The sequence below is a fragment of the Bos taurus genome, chromosome 9, assembly GCF_002263795.3.
Source record: "Bos taurus isolate L1 Dominette 01449 registration number 42190680 breed Hereford chromosome 9, ARS-UCD2.0, whole genome shotgun sequence".
Taxonomy (NCBI): domain Eukaryota; kingdom Metazoa; phylum Chordata; class Mammalia; order Artiodactyla; family Bovidae; genus Bos; species Bos taurus.
Genome location: NC_037336.1, coordinates 32,494,918 through 32,519,261, shown reverse-complemented (window position 1 = coordinate 32,519,261; position 24,344 = coordinate 32,494,918). Strand labels below are relative to the sequence as shown.

The window sequence follows — 24,344 nt, the reverse complement described above, 5'->3', positions numbered from 1 at the left end:
GTAAAGCCTCTACCTAAACTTGGCAAGAGGCATCTGCACAGTCTTTCTAAAACTGTCATCTCACAGACTTCAGTGCAATTTTATTCAACAATACCTCACCCAGAGCCGACAAATAAAAAGTAAACCCTATCCAGAACACACTCCTCTGAATAAGAATGCACTGGGATATACAAAGCTGAAATTTTGGTCTCAGAATCAGTAATTTTTTCCCTTTTTACAGAATTTTAACTTTTTATAGCCCAGTATAAAGACCTAATGAACCATCGGGATTTTTAAAAAATATATATATTGAGGGAGTTTACAGAGATGAGGAGTATTTATAACATATCCTCTTGAAATAAATTCATTTGAACAAGGTAATTGTTCCCTTGTGATAAGGAGGCAGCTGGTTTCACGGTGTTGCCATTGTTATCCATTTCTAAAAAGGTGTCTGCATTTAAAAAGGGCTTTGTAACTCATGAGCCACCTATTCCTTCCCTCCTGCCTTGGATGAAGTCACTAAGCTATCTTTATAATTTCAACATTGTTTTCCAAGAACACACTGAGCAGCTATAAACAGAACATTAGGGAAATTCAAACCCGTGCAAGTGGTAGGAAAACTGGATTAAACATCGGTCTGCCGTGGTAAAGAACCTGCCTGCCAGTGCAAGAGATGCGGGTTCAACCTCTGGGTCAGGAAGATCCCTTGGAGGAGGACATGGCAACCCATTCCAGCATTCTTGTCTGAAAAATCCCATGGACAGAGGAGCCTGGTGGGCTACAGTCCATGTGGTTGCAAAAGAGTCAGATGTGACTGAGCATATACACGCACACACACCATCACGATCAAAAGTGAGCATGGTAAAAATCAATTAAAGAGATCGTGCTGCTTAGAGAATAAAGGTTTCAGATAATAGCATTGACTCCCAAAGTGAAAGGGTAATTTGCACATTTTCTCCTTGAAGAAATTACCGGTTATGGACAGGCAGAAGCCCCCCACTTTCTGGGAAAATGATTTGGCATAACTTGCAATTCGTGTTGCTGCAACTGGAACATTGGAGGTGAGAATTCTGTTCTAGGACAGAGTTCTTTTTCACCTGGCATCAGCTTCCCTGCCCACCCTTCATCCCAACACATGTTAGTCATAAACAACTCTCTTGGCAATACAGGCTCTTCTCCGAGTTCTGTCAGTGGTTCTCCAAGTGCTTCCAGCCTGTCCATTTGGGCCACAGCAACGAGCAGGGTAAGTTATCTCAGAGATGTTTCAAAACAAGAAATGAAATCTTCCTGACCTCTTTCTGGCCTCCTCCTTGGAAAAAGAATAGGAGTTGCCTGTTAGCAAGTCTTTGAACTTTTGTGTGATCTTTCCTTGAATTTCCAAGAGGAGTTCTGCAACAAGTTGCTTTGATTTTTTTTTTTAATTGACATATATTGAGTTCTTGGTTTTAACTGATTTTGTTCCTCTGAGACTGTATTTTATTCACTTAACGTGTTGTAGTTTGTGGTTGATCTATTTTCAGTGGGAATAGGTTTTGCATGGATTTTTAAAGGTTTATCTAAAATAACTAAATGATGAACAAATTTCTCTTCCACTTCAGTGTAACTAAGCTTACCAGTAATCAAAGAAAGTAAGTTGTTATGAGCTCAATACACAGCTTTTTACTTTGTATTTTTAAATAGAAAAGAAGGGAAAAACACTTTATCAAAAACAGAACTTGGAGAAGCAAGTTCTTAATAGACGTCTTTTGAATCCAGACAAGTAAATATGTAAAATTTTCAAGGTAGGGTGTGACTAGTGAGTGTAGATTTGAAATCAGAAGGGTAAGGCAAAATGAGCAAAGTTATTAAAACCATTATCACTATCAACTATATGGCTTCCCCGATAGCTCAGGGGTTAAGAATCCACCTGCAATGCAGGAGACACAGGTTCGATCCCTGAGTTGGGATCCCCTAAAGGAGGAAATGGCAACCCACTCCGGTATTCTTGCCTGAAAAAAATCCCTGGACCAAAAATCCCAGAGCTGGAGGGGCTACAGTCCAAAGGGTCACAAAGAGTCAGACATGAGTTAACAGCTGAGCATGAGTGCAATTCTATATATGTATGTATTGAAACGAAGTGAAGTGAAAGTCACTGTCGAGTCTGACTCTTTGTGACCCCATGGACTGTAGAGTGCATGGAATTCTCCAGGCCAGAATACTGGAGTGGGTAGCCATTCCCTTCTCCAGGGGATCTTCCCAACCCATGGATTGAACCCAGGTCTCTGGCAATGCAGGCGGATTCTTTACCAGCTGAGCCACGAGGGAAGCCCAGGAATACCTAATGACTGAGCATGAGCACAATACTATATATGTATGTATAGGTATGTATTACTGAGTCATTTACTGTATACCTGAAACTAACGAAATATTATAAATCAACTATACTTCAAAAAAAGTTTAAACCTATGATATAAACTTGCAATTAAATACGTTATATCAAAACCAAATGTAATAAATACTCAAACTCCATCACTTCCTACTTACATTACTACACTTCCTACTTCCATTTGTTCTTATCTGTGGACTGGAGGTAATTAACATAGATTGTATCTGTGTGGTAGAAACAGCACATGGTTGAGCCTTACTGCATATCCCTCCAACTCCATGCACAGGGATGTGAGGTTAGTAGCTTGACATTGGCTTTGCTGGAGTAAATACACCAGGAAATCCAGACAAACAGAACAAAGTAGGGCTTTTCACCAGACCTCCAATTGTTTCAAACATTTACCAGCTCTCTACGCCTGAACAGCATAGTGACCTTGCTGGTTCAGAGCATGGACAGAGCTAAAGGGCCTGTTCTGTTCTCTTCGATTGCTCTAGATGTGTTTTTGCTTTTGTTTTTGTTTTTAACCTTTTCATATTTCAGCGTCATTCCTTTCTCTGTGAATTAACTCTTTTTTATTCCATGCAGTTGCACCAAAGGGTGAAATTACAAATCCCCAGCTCTCTCTGGTCTCAGTGGTGGCTTGAGTCTGACCAATCGTGATACTGCAAGCCACCAGCCACAGTGATTGGTTCAGGTATGAGCATATGAGCCAAACTGGGACAGAGTCCTCCTTAAAATGCAATGGATAGAAGCCGGCTAGGATTAAGAGCAGCATATATAGGCAGAGGGAAGCAGGACCCTGAGGGCATTATTTGAAATTTGTTTGAAGCCAGATGCCCTTTGGATTTCCTAGCTACCTAAGCCAATATAGTCCCTTTTTGCGTGACAAATAGACATTTTTTAAATCTTGAGTAACTCTGGTAAAATGCCATATAATATCATATGTGGTGGTCCATTGGCTAAGACTCCATGCTCCCAATGCAGGGGACCTAGGTTCCATCCTTGGTCAGGGAACTAGATCCCACATACTGCAGCTAAGAGTTCATGTGCCACAACTAGATTCTGCGTGCCAAAACTGAAAAAAAAAAAAAATCCAGCATGCCACAACAAAGATCAAAGATCCAATGTGCTGCAGCTAAGACCTGGCACAGCCAACTAAAATAAATAAATATTAAAATAAATCATACTGAGAAGTTTCTTCTCAGGCTACAGGGACAGAGCTGCATAGAGGGGGGTTGCAATTTGACCTATACTGTGACCAGATTTGTAGACCACAAAATAAAGTCTTTAAGCACAGTCCTACTGCAGTTTTTCAGATCAACCAGAATTTGTGTAAATGTATGTGATTCTATTTAAAATACTAAATATTATATTTGCTTGATACCTTGAAGTTCCTGAAAGATAAGGACAATGCAAAGTCTACCATCACATCCCCAGGACTTATGCCCTCATCATGTAGAGCTGAAGAAGAGATCACTCAGGAAATACTGGTTGAGAGAAAGGCTGTCTCCTAAAGACGCCGCATCCAGCTGTACCATGATGATGATTCAGCGGTTTTATGCCAATACCCCACAGCTTTCTTTGTGGAAGGCATATGGACGACGCTGTTTGATGTGAGGCAGGGTAAGCAGATTCAATAAGTAAAGACATTCTAGCTCATCAGTATGTGGTCTGACCTTGAGAGCTGAAGTTGTTTCTGTATAAGCTGAATTTCCCGTTTCTAAGTCTCTGGACTCAAGGGACCCAAGGAAGAAAAATATCCTACCCTGTTTTATAACAAGCCAAAAAAAAAAAAAAAAAGGATTAATCCGTTGGCTATTTGCAAAGTAATTTAAAGCTATAACTCAAATTGCAAAGTTCACAAGTTTGTTTCTAGTATATCTCATACCTACCCACAGCAACATCAAACAAGAATGCTCTTGTCAGGACAGACTGGTGGTTGTGGAAGGATTGGAAGTATGGGATTAGCAGAGGCAAACTATTATATATAGGATGGATAAACAGCAAGGCCCTACTGTAAAACCCAGAGAATCATATTCACTCTCCTGTGACAAATCATAATGGAAATGAATATGAAAAAGAATGTACATATATACATATAGATAAAGAATATATATGCATATATTAATAAATATAACTAAGTCACTTTGTTGTATAGAAGAAATTAACATGACATTGTAAATTAACTATACTTCAGTAAAATTTAAATAAATAAATACATAAAAAAGAATGCTCTTGTCAAAACAAGTGAAAATGTTAGTTGCTCAGTGATGTCTGACTCTTCGCAATCCCATGGACTGTAGCTGGCCCGGCTCCACTGTTCATAGGGATTCTCTAGTGAAGAATACTGGAGTGGGTTGCCGTGCCCTCCTCCAGGGACTCTTCCCAGCTCCAGGGATCAAACTCAGGTCTCCTGCATTGCAAGCAGATCTTTACCATCTGAGCCACCAGGAAGCCCTATCAAAACAAGAGCAGTGTCTTATCCCAGTTGGACTCTTTTAGGGAAACACCTGCCACCCCTTTGGCATTTCCATAGAGATGAAGGAAGAGGGTTGGAATGAACATTTCTGGATCTTCTCTCTGTCCCTTTACTCATTCTTGCTCATGAGAATAAAAACAGATCTGTCTGGAGAGACAGAGAATAATCAGGCATATATTTACCAAGCTCACCAGGGTGGGGTGAGGCACCCTGGGCTCACCCTTCTGAGGCCAGAAGCATATCAGTCTTTCCTTCAGCTGGCCTTCTGTTCTTCTAGAATTCAGTTATTAAACAGCCATGATTCTTTGTGGGGTTGGCTGGGAGCTCTCCCTATAGGTAAGGAACAAGGCCCAAATTGGGGTTGGCTGGGAGCTCTCCCTATAGGTAAGGAATAAGGCCAAAATTGGGAGAAAAGGAGGAAATTCTGACCTCCATTAAGCCTAACTTCAACCCTCTGGGTATGTGCTGTAAGCTCCGTCATGTCCGATTCTTTGCAACCCCATGGACTGTAGCCCGCCAGGCTCCTCTGTCTATGGAATTTTCCAGGCAACAATATTGAAGTGGGTTGCCATTTCCTACTCCAGGGGATCTTCCCAACCCAGGGATCAAACCTGTGTCTCCTGCATCTCTTGCATTGGCAGGCAGATTCTTTATTGCTGAGCCACGAGGGAAGCCCTTTAAAATGGTTTGTTTATTGCTACAAAAGCTAACCACCTGGGGAGGGAGAAAGAAGGGAGGTTTGGGAGGGACGGGGCATGGGAGGACCTATGGCTGATTCTTGTTGATGTATGATAGAAAACACAAAATTCTGTAAAGCAATCATCCTTCAACTAAAAAAATAAATTTAAAAACAAAACAAAGCAAAAAAAGCCAACCACCATTGGAGCCTTCAGCAAGTCATAATCTTTTTGCTGATAAAAGGTTTTGGCCTTGATGTTGATGGCTGCTGACTGATCAGGGTGGCGGTTGCTAAAGTTTGAGGTGGCCATGGCAATTTCCTAAAATAAGACAGTAAAGTTTGCTGCACTGATCGACACTTCCTTCCACAGATGATTTCTCTGTAGCATGTGATGTTGTTTGATTCATTTTACCCACAGTAGAACTTTCAGAATTGGAGTCAATCCTCTCAAACCCTGCCGTTGTTTTATCAACTAAGATTATGTAATATTCTAAATCCGTAAACCTCAACCTCTAACACCTGTTTATCAGGGGCTTGCCAAGCCAGCAGGGGATACGTTGGTTTGCTCCAGCAGCGACGCCATATCAAGAACAGCTACTATGATTTGAGTTATCGTCTGATTAAGTTTACAATAACCAACCATCATTCTCTGTGATCCATTATCAGCCAAATAGCAAATACAGATTTGGTAGAAATCACCACCCAAACCTCCCAAGCCTTTGATGGTGGCACTAATCTCTGCAGTACCTGTAAGACTGCAGTATTACTGTTGGTTTACTAATTGGGGAAGTTTGAATGGCATCCATTTGCTCTCTCCTACTATTAACAGTTCTCATTTCACAGGTCACAGAACCAACTTGGGGCTTCTGCCAGTTGCTGAATAGCAAAGTAAATCTAGAGTTGGAGAATTAGTCAGAAGGTGGGTTCAGGAACTCACCAGACACACAGATTAACATGAGTCAAAAGTTCTTTGATCCCTTGACATCATGTCAAGGGTGGACCTTGACATTCTGACTGGTAGACCACAGTAGTATTTTGTGTCTCTAGGAAACAGTGTCAGCTCGGAGCCAGAATCACGACACCTGACCCATCTCCTTGCTCTGGTGCACAGTTACCGTGGGAAATAGCCACAGGTCCCTAATCAGAAGGTTGTGAGGAGTGTTGTTGCAGAAACTTTGACTATGTAGCAGGGTTTCCCCTTAGGTAACTCAACATTTAAGGATCCCTCTTTTAAGGGATCCTTCATTGAAGAGGCTCTGTATTTGTCAAAAGGATCAAGGCTGTTGAAAGAATGTGACTCCATTATGGTGATTCAAGTCAGACCTCCATTGATCAGATCTCAGGCTTTTCTATTTATACAAAATGGAGTACGACTTTAGTGGAATGTCCATCCACTTCCATTCTAGGGACACCACAGTCAATCACCAATGCCAAAGATTTCTGTAGGTCAGGCTGTTCTTATGACGAGTTCAGCTCAGCTGTTCCCCATAGAAACCATGGCTGTGCTCTCTCCGGCAATCAAGTACATTGGAAGGGAAGATTTTGAATGCTGTCATCTCAACTAGTGTAAAGAGAAGGACCATCTGCTATGAACCTTGGCCCCATGCAGGAGTGATTACTGCTTGAGGACAGAAAGCAGAGGGGCATGCCCTCTGACTGGATCCAAAAGGAGAGAGGAGAAAACCCCCTGTATCTGAACAGAGGAGTGAAAAAAGATGAATGGATGGAGCCTGAACCTGGCTTCGGGGGCCAGTTACTCTCCCACCATGTGACTTGGCTCAAACTCCATAGATGTAAGTCTGAGCCAAATTGCCCCTACTTCTGTCTTGGGGAAGGGCAGGGTAAGAAGACGGAGAGAGGCAACATTTCTAATCCTAGCATTCACCCAGATGAGAAAAGGGTACAGACCCCTTGCTACATGGAAACAAGACTGCTAGTATGAGTCCGGATGAAAGTGTAGGGTTTGGATCAGCTGAAATGACAGGTTTCACGTGCTTGACCTAGGGGGAAAGAGGATTCAGGAGCACAAAGGCAGGAGAGGGTGGCAAAGGGGTTCTCTGGTTCTGACAAGTGACCTGCACCCCACTAAAGCTCCTGTCCCAGGAGAGGGCTAGGTGACAATAAGGACCCAAAGCCTGACTTGTGATACAAAGTGTACATGGGGTCAGAACTTACAGTATTTAGGACAAAAGAAGTAATTTCAAAGCAATTTCCAGTCTGTAAGCAGAAATTTCCTCAAGTGTCTCCAAATTTTATTAGCCGAAAATTAGACAGCTATTCCCTAATCACCTCAACCCCTAGAAATGTGGCCCTTCGGGCAAGTTTGCCCTGAAGTTGCAGTTATGCAAAAATATGCCATTTATGTAACAATGAGTTTTAGATAATTCTCTACTTCCCTGGTGGCTCAGTCGGTACAGAATCCACCTGCATTGCAGGAGGCTGCCTGCAATCGGGAAGATCTCCCGGGGAAGAAAATGACAACCAACTCCAATATTCTTGCCTGGAGAGTCCCGTGGACAGAGGAGCCAGATGGGCTACAGTCCATGAGGTCACAAGTGTCAGATACGACCTAGCAACTAAGCCACCACCACCTATAACATTAGTCCTTCTGCAGGAAATGTTCATGTGGCTATTAAATATTCACTAAAACTTTAACTTTTATTTTTATACATCCCAGAATGAAAAAAAAAAGGCAGGAAATACATTTCCTGGTACCAAACCATAAATTTCAATTCAGTTCAAGAAGCTGAAAGAATAGGACCCCTGCCTCCAAGGGACACAAAAAGCAGCAGGGGCTCCGCTTTGAAAAAGAGGCTAAGAATAAAGCGGGCACAGCAAATAACAGCTCTGGGCAGGACAGAAACCAGTCAAACTCTTGCCAAAAATTATTGCATTAAATGCTAACCCCTACTTTAAGGTGGAAACCACAATTTAGTTTTTGAATCTTCCCTTTATAAGTAGGGCTTCCTGCTACTTTCTGAGAAATGGAAGCACTTCTGTTTGCAAGATGATTTATTATTATTATTTTTTTTTACAAGAGCCAGAATTTAAGACTGGCATCAAAACCCAGCCAACTTAAGCCTAGGGAGAAGACAGTAACACTGGTTATTTTATCCAAAAATGAGCCAGTCAGATTTTTGGTACATCAATGCTACGTTTGCCTGAGAACAAATTTAGGAAGCCTGGCTGCATGCATATCTCCTGTTTGTGACTTCTCTGCATGATTGGATGGTATTGGCAATGATCTGGAACAGTCACCAGGGGATGCTTCCCCTTAGAACAGCATAGTTAAGTGGCATTTCTATGATGTTCTTTTTCATAGTGACAAATGGACCCGAGGTGGATGAAATTGCATGGAGCCCCACATGACCAGCTGTGTCCAAGCAGAGATTTAGCAGGAGGATGTAGAAAATGTTTTTGTTCAAGGAGAGAAATTTCACGGTGGAGATAGATGGTAGGGGCAGGGGAGCTGGAATGTTGTGTTTTAAAACATTCAGGAGATCAAAATAGGTATGCAAGCTCGGAAGATCCTTCAGGAATAGCAGAAATAATGGCACATACTCTTCATTGTGGGATACTTTAAAATGACTAATAAAATGAACGTTAACTATCTTCCCTTTGACATATTTTCAAAGCCTTCAGAAATGAAAACAGTTTCTTCATTAATGGTCAATTTCAACTGTGTTTGAAAGAAAATGTATAATGCCATTAATATGGGAATTGTGTGATCTAAGCCACCCAGCATTAAAAATAGGTGAGAATGACATTCAGTTTTGAAGCTTAACTTTGAATGGGTGCTCAGTCTTCCTAAAATATAACCTAATGATTAGACATGCTGATCGTTCCTCTGTGAAGAAAGTTATAGCCTCATGGAAATACAAACCATCTCTTTAATCGTAAGCATTCTAAAGGAAAAAAAATAATTGATTATTAAGGGGAAAGGAGTTGAGTTTGGGGGTGGGAATGCAGAAAAGAAATATCTACAACTGAAATAAAAGATGAGAAATAAAACACATTTAGGAAAAACTTATGGTCCCAGGACCTAGGATTATTCTATGAGGCCACATAGAATAAAACATTATTCTATGTTTTTTGTTTTCCATTTCTCCATAGTTACACTGGGCTTCCCTGGTGGCTCAGATGGTAAAGCATCTGCCTGCAGTGCTGGAGACCTGGGTTCGATCCCTGGGTCAGGAATATCCTCTGGAGAAGGAAATGGCAACCCAGTCCAGTATTCTTATCTGGAAAATCCCATGGATGGAGGAGCCTGACAGGCTATAGTCCATGAGGTCACAAAGAGTGGGACACGACTGAGCGACTTCACTTTTTTTTTTCTTTGTGGCGTAGCTGGTAAAGAGTCTGCCTATAATTCGGGAGACGTGGGTTTAATCCCTGGGTTGGGAAGATTCCCTGGAGAAGGGAAATGCTACCCACTCCAGTATTCTGGCCTGGAGAATTCTATGGACTGCACAGTCTATGGGCTGTGAAGAGTTGGACACGACTGAGTGACTTTCACTTTCATAATTACATAGGCCCATACTCCCTATGTATGTATGATTATACATCATATAGCTTTTTAAATTTTATATTCTAATAACCCCCTTTCTTTCAATTCTTCCCTTAGCAGAAGCCACTGGGGGAAAAAAAAATTCTTAAAAATAAAATATCTGCATATACACAACGATACAATTTGTGTTTCATATTCCTCATGAGGATCATAAACACAGTTTTTGGCTGATTAAACTTCAGTCTCTCTTCCTTGCAGCCCAAGAGTCTAGAATAGTTCCTGGCACATAGTAAATAAAAGCTTCTCTAACCTGGAGTCCCAAGAAAGCAGAGACTGAGATAAAGAGCTTTTTGTTTGTTTGTTTATTTTTTAGTAACTACTATTGTTTATTTATTTGGCCACATGGCTTGTGGGAATCTTAGTTCCCTGACTAGGAATAAACCTGTGCCCTCGGCAATGAAAGTGCAGAGTCTACTTTCATTGGACTGCCAGAGAATTCTGGAGACGAAGACTTACTTTACTGGTGAAAGAAATCCCAGAAGAGCAAAAGTGAGGGGAAGGGGTTCAGAGGGCAAATGTTGGCCTGATTGTTGAAGACCATCCTTTGCTAAGTGTAGAAACTGTCTCTCAAAATAATCTTCTGAAAGAGGAAGAAAGAAGACTTCATCTCTGGATCCCATCTCCCACTGGTCTCCCTTATGTTTCTGAGTTGTGCATGTACGAGACCTCCCAGAGTCCCCACCTCGTGGTCAATAGAAAAGCTGTGGGTAGGTGGTGCCCGGAGGAAGTTGGAAAGAGCTCACGCAGAAGAGAGGGTGGGAAGTGGTACCTAAGAGGAGTCTAACACCATACTCAGTAAATGCTTGCCAAAAGGATAGAATTGTATTGCAATAGTAATAGAGTCATAGATTGAAGAGGAGTAAAAAGTCCTTAGCAATTCGATATCACAATCATCCATAATTTAATGAAGAAAAGACACAGGTTCTGCTTGGTTTTTTTTCCCAAGCTTTTGTCTGTTTATTCAAACACAATGTGTCTTAAGGAGTTTAGAAACAGGCTGGAGACACCATTATTCTTTGAATAACGCAGAGAGCCACTGAAAAGGGAATCAGCGCCATGGTAGGTTGTAACACTGGTGTGTTAAGAGTAAGTCCCTATCCATATTCCTGGACTGTAAACACGGGGAACCAAAGTATCAGAGGTAGCACTGCTGCTGCTAAGTCGCTTCAGTCGTGTCTGACTCTGTGCGACCCCATAGACCGCAGTCCGCCAGGCTCCCCCATCCATGGGATTCTCCAGCAAGAACACAGGGGGTATCAAACAGAACCAGACAAACCCTTTGTTCTGTCTTCCTCGCTTATGCAATCAACGCACACTTAAGCAAAACTGAATTCCTCGTTAAGCAAACATTTTTGCATGAGCTGCCTTCTCTTTATCTTTCTGTGCCTTCATCTTTTGCTTGACTTGCAGCAATTCTGCCTGGATAGCTTTATCTTCTGGTGCTATCTCCTGAGCTTTCTTAAAATCAGCCAATGCTTGAACATATTCTTTTAATCCTTGCCATCCTTCAGCTCTATGGTACAGTGCTTTGGTATTTGATGGGTCTATTTCAAGGGCCTCCAAACAGCTATCGACTGCACCCTGCCGATCGGACATCTTCAGTTTGTAAGCGCTGACATTCAGCATGCAGCTCAAAGCGACAGGCTACAGCTTTGCTCCATTTGCGTCCTCAGCAGCAGCCCTAGAGCCTTCCACATACCTTAAAAATTTTGTGTATTTTTTAATGGCCATCTTCCAGTTCTGGGATTTGAAAAATGTATTTCCAATGTTTTTTAAGTCTTCTGATATTAACACAATTTTATCTACATCTTTTAAATCCACATCCGCAACCTCGGGGAAATCTGGGTGACTGTCACCAGATCCATCCCTTGGGAATATTTTCCAATCATCACCTTCTTTCAGTTTTCCACATTCTGCAATAACACAAAATTTGGCAGGTTTTTCACCTTTCACCTCCACATTTTCCAGAATCTTTGCCACACCCATTTTTTAATCCCTTGGCCAAACACTATGTGCTTCCCATCCAAGTGTGGAGTCAGAACCGTGGTGATGAACTGGAAGCCGTTGGTGTTGCTGCCTGCTTGGCCATGCTCAGCAATCCCTCCTCGTCACGCTTATAACAGAAATTTTCACCTTCAAGTTTTTCACCATAAATGCTTTCTCCACCTGTCCTATTCTGATTTGAGAAGTCTCCACCCTGAATCATCAAGTTTTTAGTATTTCAATGCAAAGGACATCCTCTGAAACAGGGAGGTTTTCCTGTGGTGGGTCCAGTGCTTTTTTCTCCTGTATACAATGCACAAAAATTCTGCAGTTTTGGGTATAATATCTGCAAACAATTCTAAGACAATTCAACCAACTTGCTCCCCTCCGATGTCCACATTGAAGAAGACTCCGAGGTTACCGGGGTTGGAGAGCTTAGCCTGGGGGATGGATGCAACATTGTGGCTTTAAGACGCATGTATGACCACCTCATAACACCGCGTGGTCACTGGACAGCTCGAACCCTAAAGTCGCAAGGTCCACCCACAGGTTCTGTTTTAAAAGAACTTGTTTCATGGAAGAATTTTAATATTGGCTGATTTTTGAAGCAGTTTTCTGACTATCAGCTCAGTCTAACTAGAGCTGATTAACTGGGGACCTGCAGCAATGTGCCAAAAAACTCACAGCACCTGCCCCTCAATTGGATTAAAGAAAAATCGTTCCTAAAAGCATGGAGCAAATCACACATTTCCACGAGCATCATCAGCAAGTATCTGCTAAGTTAACTTAAGTGATTCTTCAAATTTGCCACTGTCACCTGCAAGACTTCACATGGAGTCATCCTTCCCCATCCCATCACCCCTTTGTGACTATGACCCATCCTTCAAACCTACACTGGGAAATCACCGTTACCAAAAAGCCTTCGCATCCCCCTCTCTCTCCCCTTCGCTTTCCCTTCCTTCTCCCCTGTCTCCCTTCCTTGCATGTTTCATCCCTCTCATTACTTTATCTTGGCTGCTTTCACATTACTCAATTTTACTGCTATCACTACATCTCTCATACTCATAAGAGTGACTCTTTCCCCGACTAGATTGTCAGCTCTTCCAGGGCTAAAATTCCGGCACTTATCTTTTAGGACCTGACACACAGCAGGCATCCAGCAAATTTCAGCTTAATGAAAAAATAAATCAGTTGCCATTTGAATAATAGGGAAAATTGCAAAGGTTTTTAAGAAGAGATGGTAGCTGATGGCTATAGTGGGGTGAATCAAGGGAATCTTGGAGGAGCTAGATGCAAAAGGAAGATGAGACTTGTGGACTTAGAAGAGACAGGCTGTTTCAGCGGAGGCTGTGACCATAAGTGGAAACATGTTTAATTTACTGTAAAGCAGTGGATTCTCCAGCTTGGCGAGGGCAGGGAGCTCTAGAGCAGGTCACGGGGAATAAAATCAGAGAGGAAAGTGGGGGTCGGGTTGCAGGGGCACCAAATGGCAGGCTTAGCAGCCTTACCTTTGTCCTCTATTTTAAGTTCTCAAAATATTTTGAGCAGTAGGCAACACAGCCAAGCGGAGTTTAAAAACAGCTCATAGACGTGCGGAAGAGCAATTGGAAGGAAGAAACCAACAACCCTTAAGAAGCAAAAAGTGACTTCCCTTGACGAGCTCTGAGCCAAAGATAAGAGACAGAGTTTGGTGTTGGGAAAAACAATCTGGGAGGGCTTTAAAGATTATTTCCAAACTCAGTGCTTTCCTGTCCCGAGCTTAGAGTTGACATTCTCCACGACGTGACCTGAACTCTAAAGTCTAGTCTCCTCAAGTCCTGCTGAGTGGCCCATTCTCTGTCTCCACACACAACCTCTGCGGGCTCATCTCTGGGAAGACCTTGAGGCCTGAACTACCCTGCCTTCTACCCATTTCTTGCTGTCAAAATCTGACCTGCACTTTAACCCTCTCTTTATTTTTATTTTTTAAACTTTTTATTTCCTATTGGAGTATAGCTGATTAACAATGCTGTGAGAGTTTCAGGTGGACAGCAAAGGGGCTCAATCATACATATACATGTATCCATTCTCAACCCTCTCATTAAATGCTCTCTCCTCCATGATAGGAGGTGAATATAAGGAGGTCATCCCCAAGTAACTCATGTTACTTCCCTCAAGCCTTCTGGAGACAAGCTCTCCCTAATTCAGGTGTCTGGTCATATGGGTAGGGGTCAAATATAACCATATCTCTCTTGAGTTTTACACAGAGGAAGGACAAAATGTGGTGTAAACAAAAACCTGGATTTTAGTCTGTTCTATAGACCCGAGAATCCTGGACATCCTGAATCCAGACATCCTGGAATGTGAAGTCAAGTGGACCTTAGAAAACATCACTATGAACAAAGCTAGTGGTGGTGATGGAATTCCAGTTGAGCTATTTCAAATCCTGAAAGATGATGCTGTGAAAGTGCTACACTCAATATGCCAGCAAATTTGGAATACTCAACAGTGGCCACAGGACTGGAAAAGGTCAGTTTTCATTCTAATCCCAAAGAAAGGCAATGCCAAAGAATGCTCAAACTACCGCACAATTGCACTCATCTCACATGCTAGTAAAGTAATGCTCAAAATTGTCCAAGCCAGGCTTCAGCAATACGTGAACCGTGAACTTCCTGATGTTCAAGCTGGTTTTAGAAAAGGCAGAGGAACCAGAGATCAAATTGCCAACATCCGCTGGATCATGGCAAAAGCGAGAGAGTTCCAGAAAAACATCTATTTCTGCTCTATTGACTATGCCAAAGCCTTTGACTGTGTGGATCACAATAAACTGCGGAAAATTCTGAAAGAGATGGGAATACCAGACCACCTGATCTGCCTCTTGAGAAATTTGTATGCAGGTCAGGAAGCAACAGTTAGAACTGGACATGGAACAACAGACTGGTTCCAAATAGGAAAAGGAGTATGACAAGGCTGTGTATTGTCACCCTGCTTATTTAACTTATATGCAGAGTACATCATGAGAAATGCTGGACTGGAAGAAACACAAACTGGAATCAAGATTGCCGGGAGAAATATCAATAACCTCAGATACGCAGATACATCACCCTTATGGCAGAAAGTGAGGAGGAACTAAAAAGCCTCTTGATGAAAGTGAAAGTGGAGAGTGAAAAAGTTGGCTTAAAGCTCAACATTCAGAAAACGAAGATCATGGCATCTGGTCCCATCACTTCATGGGAAATAGATGGGGAAACAGTGGAAACAGTGTCAGACTTTATTTTTCTGGGCTCCAAAATCACTGCAGATGGTGACTGCAGCCATGAAATTAAAAGATGCTTACTTCTTGGAAGGAAAGTTATGACCAACCTAGATAGCATATTCAAAAGCAGAGACATTACTTTGCCAACAAAGGTCCGTCTAGTCAAGGCTATGGTTTTTCCTGTGGTCATGTATGGATGTGAGAGTTGGACTGTGAAGAAGGCTGAGCGCCGAAGAATTGATGCTTTTGAACTGTGGTGTTGGAGAAGACTCTTGAGAGTCCCTTGGACTGCAAGGAGATCCAACCAGTCCATTCTGAAGGAGATCAGCCCTGGGATTTCTTTGGAAGGAATGATGCTAAAGCTGAAACTCCAGTACTTTGGGCACCTCATGTGAAGAGTTGACTCATTGGAAAAGACTCTGATGCTGGGAGGGATTGGGGGCAGGAGGAGAAGGGGATGACGGAGGATGAGATAGCTGGATGGCATCACTGACTCGATGGAGGTGAGTCTGAGTGAACTCCGGGAGTTGGTGATGGACAGGGAGGCCTGGCGTGCTGCTATTCATGGGGTCGCAAAGAGTTGGACACGACTGAGCGACTGAACTGAACTGAACTGATAGACCCAAGGCCATTCACAATTTTAGTTTCCTCACAGGCAAAATAAAGGGGTTGAATGATGTCTTTACTTAGCTGACTCATGATTTGACACTCCATGTGACTAACAGTGAGACTTTTGTGTAGTAGTCGGGGGAGACACACAGGGAACTAAGAGCATGGCGCCTAGAGTGATTAGCATTTGTTTATTGATGGACTAACTCGAGACCCACTGCAATCACCTAGGTGTCTCTATTGCCTCTGTTTGGAATTGGCTGGTGCAGGGCCAAGATTTCAGAGCTGACTGTTGTTATGCCAGTGACTGCAGTAGCTTCCCCTCCATTATATTGAGATATTATTGACAGACAACAATTGTGTTGTCTTTCAGTAGTGTCTGACTCTTTGTGACCCCATGAACTGTAGCCCACCAGGCTTTTCGGTCCATGGAATTCTCCAGGCAAGAATACTGGAGTGGATTGCCGTTCTCTTCTCTAGAGGGACTTCCCAACCCAGGGATCAAACCCTGGTCTCCTGCATCTCAGGCAGATTCTTGACCATTTTAGCTATAGGGAAGTCCTTAAGGTTCAAGATGTATTGATGCTTTTGAACTGAGGTGTTGGAGAAGCCTCTTGAGCATCCCTTGGAGTTCAAGGAGATCCAAACAATCAATCCTCAAGGAAATTAGTCCTGAATAGTCATTGGAAGGACTGATGCTGAAGCTGAAGCTCTAATACTTTGACCACCTGATGCAAAGAACTATCTCACTGGAAAAGACGCTGATGCTGAGAAAGATTGCAGGCAGGAGAAGGGGACGACAGAGAATGAGATGGTTGGATGGCATCACCGACTCAATGGACATGAGTTTAAGCAATCTCTGGGAGATGGTGAAGGACAGGGAGACCTGGTGTGCTGCAGTCCATGGGGTCAAAAAGAGTCAGACATGACTGAGCGACTAAATTCAACTGAAGATGTATGTGACAAGTTAATGTGCGTGTAACTTGCAAAATGATGACTTCAGTAAAGTTATTTACCACATCCATCATATCATATGGATTGTATATGTGTGTGTGCGTGTGTGTGTGTGTGTGTGTGTGGTAAAAACACTTAAGATCTACTCTCTTAGCAACTTTCAAGGATACAACACGATGTTGTTGACTAGAGTCACCACCTGCACTGCAGTTCTTAAGGCAGTGCTTCTCAAACTTAAACACACATTTGCATCACCTGGGGAGGACAGTTTGCCCTTCATACCCCTGGGTTCAGCATCTTTGGATTCAACCAACCATGAGGATGCAGAACCCACTCATCAGAGGCCAACTGTACACAGCACACTTTTATATAAGTGACTTGAGCATCCAAGGATTTTGGTATCTGCAGAGGTCTTGGAATCAATCCTATGGACACTGGGGAACAACTGTAGCAGGGCTTAGAGAGTCTAGATTTGTGATTTTCAAAGTATATAAGTGACTTGAGCATCCAAGGATTTTGGTATCTGCAGAGGTCTTGGAATCAATCCTATGGACACTGGGGAACAACTGTAGCAGAGCTTAGAGAGTCTAGATTTGTGATTTTCAAAGTAGGGCTCACAGACAGACATGAGTAGAGAGGGCCATCGTGGGCTGAGGAATAACTCTATGGGGGAAATAAAGTATAATCCCATAGACTTGAATTTTTATATTCTAACAAATGCTGCTTGTTGGTGGAGGTTCCTACTGGGAGATTTGGTTGTCATGCATTGTTATTGTAATTATGTGAAGTGTATTCATTCACTCAACACCTACTGTTGCCAGGCATTGGTCTAGACACTGGGAGTACATCTGAACAAAACAAACAACTGGAAACTCCCTGCTTTCCTGGAACTCATATTTAATAAGGAAAATGTTGCAAACAGAACAAGATACACACATAGTTGGAATTCCTACACTTAAGCACACTTTTTAAAATCATATATCAATTTTTCTTCAGCTGCTTGCTGTTTGTAATGCTATTCTTGTCTTTTAATTATAAACTGATATTAGCTTAGCTTAAATTAATTATCAATTTAATTTTGGCCTGTTGTGGGTATCCAAGGGAGGTAGTTTGCACATATGTTTGCACCAGTGGTATCTGCTGCTGCTGCTGCTAAGTTGCTTCAGTTGTGTCCGACTCTGTGCGACCCCATAGACAACAGCCCATTAGGCTCCCCCATCCCTGGGATTCTACAGGCAAGAACACTGGAGTGGGTTGCCATTTCCTTCTCCAATGCATGGAAGTAAAAAGTGAAAGTGAAGTCGCTCAGTCGTGTCCGACTCTTATGACCCCATGGACTGCAGCCTACCAGGCTCCTCTGTCCATGGATTTTCTAGGCAAGAGTACTGGAATGGGGTGCCATTGCCTTCTCCGAGTGGTATCTGAGGCCTATACATTTTCATTAGCTGGGCTCCCAGACATGCAGGCATTTGAGACTCAATTATGAATCATCCACATTCCAGCTATCAGCTTAGTGTAATTAGAACAGATTAACTGGTGACCAGCAGCAGTGTGATGAAAAGTCACAGATGACAGACCTGTCCCTCAATTGGATTAAAGAAAAATAAAAAACCTGGAGCAAATCACAGGTTTCCATGAGCATCATCAGCAAAAATCCTAAAGCAGATTTACCTAATCTCTTATCACCAAGTCCTTTTTCCTCAGAAGGAAGAAATGGATAGAGTAAGGGGACCATAATTCTGCAAGTTCACTGCATCCTTCTCAGGGAGAATCACCTGGAGGTTGAAATTCATGAGAATGCCTGCTGTAATCAAAGATTCCTACCACCTGGAGTCTTACAATTATTATTATATACAAGAGTCATGAGTTTTCTGTTGGGTTGATGATTTCATTAGACTTGTGCTTCCTTAGTTTCTGCTTCTCTGTTCTCTCTCTTGCCATCAGGGGAGCACTCACAGACACAGGCAGCTTGATTCCCTTCTTTCAGACAAGAGCAGGGTTTCTTTCCAAGTTTGGACATTGTAAGATGTTGGATGCTTACCCTACTTGGGCTCAGTTCAAACAGAAAAGTGAGAGATGCTGTCCTGGTAGAAGTTAGGATGTCAGACTGACAAGTGCCACATAGCTTTTTTCACTTTGAAATACCTGATCTTTTTCAAATATTCTGCAATAAGTACATACTATTTTCATTATTTTAAAGTATTTTTAAATAAAATAAATGATTTGTTGAGGATGTTTGACTTAGTATGGTCACTGTGTTAGGAAAAGAAGTGAGGTGAAATTTTTAAAAACTGTTTGCTTCCTTTTGGCTAAAAAAGGAGAAACAAAATTATCTTTTTTACTACAGAAAATTGATTAAGTGCCCATTACCCTAGGAAACGTGTAACTGGACCTGGTTTTTTACTTTATGTGATTTAGAAAAGGTCTCCTCTCTTCTCAGAGCTCTGAGAAATGTCATTTTAATTTTTATACTTCTGGAAGGGAAAGCCCAACTCCAAACCCCTTTCCTAAAATTCCCAGGTATTTTCTAGTTCATAGAGTAGACCAGAGTGGCTTAGACCAAAGTTGGCTGGTAGAAAAGGACAGCACAGACCCCAAGGGGGCTTCACCTGCAGTACAGGACGATGGCCACTGGTGAGCGCTCGAGACTCCTTGTTACAAAGGCAGAACTCACCCGCTGTGAATTGAATTACCCCCACATTTCTAGACCAGTCCACAGAGAGAGGAGAACTCAAAAGGAAGGAAGTATAGCTAAATACTCCTCAGAAGGCGTATGAGCTACACTCTGCTAAAATTTAACCATTAATAGGGAAAAGATAGCCATATTTGTACCCTACGCTGGTGAAATGAGTTTATTTGTTCTTATTTTTACCAGGCAAGATGAGGAGGCAATATTGCCTCAGCCAAGTTCTACAGAAAGATTAGGAGCCTGGATGTTTGTTGAGAAGATTCTGAATTAAGTTCTAGCAGCAAGCTTTAGTTATGTGTCCTCTGCACTGTAGATCACAGCTGCAAGTTTGAAGGACCTGTTTCCTGGGAGAAGTACTCAGGAGACCCAGGGGTGGCGCAGGAAGTGATGACAGGGGAACGTGACAAATGAGCAAACATCCAGATGCGTCCCAGTATCAGGGACTTTCTGAGCTGAGGGACTTGTTTGGAGGTAGGAGAGGAGCTGCAGTTCTTGTTTGTTTGAAAGCCTTTTCTCTGGAGAGACGTGCCCTTAGTTCTTTCAAATATATTGGGAAGTTTCCACTTGCCCTGAAAGCCTTCCCAGACTAGGTGCTGCAGCGTCTGACAGGACCTCAGAGTCTTTCATCCTCTGAAACATGGTTTCCCAGATGCCGTTTAGAGCACTGGAATGAAAAGCCCATCAACACAAATGTAAGCAAGAGTGAGAAGGAGGTTTGCTGGGGACAAAGAAGCCAAGTCATTCCTCACCTCCAATTTGCTTAAGGGTGCTGGATTAGTTTCTGAGACTACCACGGGTAGCTGAAAACAGCAAAATGTGTTCGCTCACAATTCTTATGAAACAGTACTCCACATAGTTAAAAAGCAAAACAAAACAAAACAAAACCCTGAAACCATGCCCCATAGTGTTAATAGAAATTAGTGACTAACAGAGACCCTGAGGCTTCTGAAAGTCTGTTTCCACCCAGTTTTGAACCAGGGACCTCTGGCATGTGAGGCGAACGTGATAACCACTACACTACAGAAACAAGGCCCATATGGTTTGTCTTTACAGAACAGTAGATAAGGGAACAGTTTATTTTTTAAAAAACGTCTGCCTGTAACACAACAAAACTGGCTTAAACTAGATAGAACAGACAGGGCTGACCTGCATCTGCACAGCATAGACTTGCTTGCCAGTAGGTGACCTTTTGATGTCGAAGCCCCAAATTTCCCCACATTTTACACTAACTTCCCCCAGATTTGCATGTGTCCCATGAGAAGGCAATGGCACCCCACTCCAGTACTCTTGCCTGGAAAATCCCATGGATGGAGGAGCCTGGTGGGCTGCAGTCCATGGGGTCACTAGGAGTCGGACACGACTGAGCAACTTCACTTTCACTTTTCACTTTCATGCATTGGAGAAGGAAATGGCAACCCACTCCAGTGTTCTTGCCTAGAGAATCCCAGGGATGGGGGAGCCTGGTGGGCTGCCATCTATGGGGTCTCAGAGAGTCAGACACGACTGAAGCAACTTAGCAGCAGCAGTAGCAGCAGCATGAGGAAGCATGTAGTTCAGTTGCGCCTGTGCAGGAAGATGGTTATGTCACCTTTCCCCCCCTGCAGTCACTTTCCTCTCCACCTCTGACCATCCTATACTTCTCACCCATCAATGTCCCAAGTCCCCCATCTTCAGGGAGGCGGGTCTGAGATTGCTCTCCTATCTCCTCAGTTGGCTGCCTCATGAATAAACTCTCTGCTGCAAACATTGACGTCTTGGTGTTTGGCTTGCTACCTGTTGGGCCAAGGAAACTGGTTTGGTAACACTGGAGGCTAGAAGTTCAAAGCCAAGGTGTGAACAGGACTGTGCTCTCAAAATTTTAGGGAAGAGTCCTTCCTTGCCTCTTCCTTGCCTCTGGTGGTCATCAGCAGCCTTGGTCCTCCTTGGCCTGGAGATGCCCCACTCCAGTCTCTATCCCTGTTTTACACAGTATTCCTCCCTCTCGGCATTTCAGATATTTCTCCTTATAGGGACACTAATTATTGGAGTAGGGCCCTTCCTAATCTAATATGATCTAATTTTAACTAATTACATCTGCAAGACCATACCTCTGGAGGGTGGACTTCTGAAACAAGATGTGAAATTCCAGGTGGACATCAATTTGGGGGAACACAAGTCAACCTAGTCAGCTAGTCAACCTAGTGGGGCTTCCCTGGTGGCTCAGATGGTAAAAGAATCTGCCTGCAATGCATGAGACCCAAGTTCCATCCCTGGGTTGGGAAGATCCTGTGGAGAAGGGAATGGCTACACACTCCAGTTTTCTTGCTTGGATAATACAATGGACAGAGGAGCCTCATGGGTTATAGTCTGAAGGGTCACAAAGAGTCACACACAACTGAGTGACGAACACTAGTCAGCCTAGTACAGGAGCTTTACCTGCTTTGACTGTATTTGCTTCACTGCAGATGGTGACTGCAGCCATGAAATTAAAAGACGCTTACTTCTTGGAAGGAAAGTTATGACCAATCTAGATAGCATATTCAAAAGCAGAGACATTACTGTGCCAACAAAGGTCCATCTAGTCAAGGCTATGGTTTTTCCTGTGGTCATGTATGGATGTGAGAGTTGGACTGTGAAGAAGGCTGAGTGCCGAAGAATTGATGCTTTTGAACTGTGGTGTTGGAGAAGACTCTCGAGAGTCCCTTAGACTGCAAGGAGATCCAACCAGTGCATTCTAAATGAGATCAGCCCTGGGATTTCTTTGGAAGGAATGATGCTAAAGCTGAAACTCCAGTACTTTGGCCACCTCATGCGAAGAGTTGACTCATTGGAAAAGACTCTAATGCTGGGAGGGATTGGGGGCAGGAGAAGAAGGGGATGACAGAGGATGAGATGGCTGGATGGCATCACTGACTCAATGGATGTGAGTCTGAGTGAACTCCGGGAGTTGGTGATAGACAGGGAGGCCTGGTGTGCTTGATTCATGGGGTCGCAAAGAGTGGGACACCACTGAGTGACTGAACTGAACTGAATGTTCTTAATATGAAGAAGTATCAAGATAAAAAGAGGACTTCTCTTTTTTAATTGAAAGAAAACAATGTTTAATAATCTATTCCTACAAATATATGATTTAAATTTAGAAATCATAACAAATTAGATTTCAGTTTCCAACCTCAAAACTAGACATTTCCTTGTCTATTAGACCTGGAAAGATATCAATATTATACAAGAAACTGAACTTTTTTACTCTGCCCTCTAAATATAAAAGAGGATTTCTTATGACTTGGATTAGCACACAGCTGACAGGAGATTTTTTAATTTATTTTAAAAATAAACTTTTTCACTAGATGGGGTCATTCAAGGATAAAGATTACTCCTCATGAGGTTGAAATCCACTAATATATCTTGTATGATTTCCAAACCAGCTGTTGACAACATTCTTAATATAGGAAGGAATATAATTACAAACAGCTCTTCTTCCAATCTGCCTTTACGTGTTCCTTTCAGCAAGTTCCCTGTAGAGTATCATGACTTACATCTATCTCCCATTCCCAACCTCAATCTCCTTCTTGTTGACAATGGTCTCTGGGACTCTGGGAAACTGAAAGGAGAAAATTCACACAAAATTATTGCTGACCTCTTTCTGTGGCATTCTTTAGAAAGAGCCTTCCTAAACATCTAAATCTGTATAAAGAACGAATCCAGAGGAAATAACAAATACTAGTTAATATATTAATGGTAGAAAGTATTATCTCCTCAAAGTGTAGAGATAAGGCAATCCACTATTGCCTATGTATCAGATATATAACCAGTACTCTTGCCTGGCAAATCCCATGGATGGAGGAGCCTGGTGGGCTGAAGTCCACGGGGTCGCTAGGAGTCGGACACGACTGAGTGACTTCACTTTCACTTTTCATTTTCATGCATTGGAGAAGGAAATGGCAACCCACTCCAGTGTTCTTGCCTGGAGAATCCCAGAGACAGCGGAGCCTGGTGGGCTGCCATCTCTGGGGTCTCACAGAGTCAGGCACGACTGAAGTGCATAGCAGCAGCAGCAGCAGCAGCAGATAAACAAGCTGAAACACATGGGTCATAAGCTACAAAACTATCTATTCAGTAATGAGAGAAAAATAAAGGTGTGCTTCCAAAAAATAGAGAGTAAAAGCCAAGTGGAGTAAGGATTTATTTATGCTTATTTATTTATATAAATACGCATATTTAAACAGAATACATTTACGGCTGTGGTTCACAATCTGTCCCTGTCTCTTTCAGTGCTTTGCCTAAGGTAGCCTGGTGAGAAACATCGCACGTCTGGATTGGATTCAAGAAGACTTTATAAACATCATCTATACCCAGAAGCCTCAACAATCTTTGAAGTCATACAAATGCCCTACGAGCTAAAGAATTGAAGCACAGAAAAATTTGTGAGGAAATTTGCAGTAAGCAAAACTGGTTACTGAATGTCTTCAATAGAAAATTATGCATTGTTCAGAGTACAGTCTTCTAGGCTATCTGATTTAAGCCTATCATTGCCTTGAAGCTATTTTACAACTCCTATAAGTTGTAGAAAACTGATAATGAGGTAAAATAATTGCTTACTGACAATTCTTGTTTATCCATATGAAATAAATTCTCACTAGTGGAGGTTTGGTTGACTTCTTTTCCCCACGAAGGAATAGCATTTTGAAACCACTTGCAAATTCATTTCAGTATTCCTGATTTATAAATGTGTTTGTTCTTTGGATTATCTTTTGAATTAGCTGTAACAGCTTTTCCAGTTCCCGCATTTAATTAATGAGTTAAATAAAATCTTTGACACATGTTCA

At 42.4% G+C, this 24,344-nt stretch overlaps 1 long non-coding RNA gene and 1 pseudogene across 1 annotated transcript; one reads left to right on the top strand and one right to left on the bottom strand.

Moving 5' to 3' along the window:
• Positions 1-1,081: 1,081 nt before the first annotated feature.
• LOC132346215 (uncharacterized) lies at positions 1,082-24,344 on the top strand. The gene is made up of 4 exons (XR_009495996.1): positions 1,082-1,222; positions 2,930-3,038; positions 3,736-3,967; positions 23,791-24,344. It is a non-coding gene; the product is annotated as an uncharacterized lncRNA (long non-coding RNA).
• On the bottom strand, positions 11,323-13,208 carry LOC782839 (peptidyl-prolyl cis-trans isomerase D-like; annotated as a pseudogene).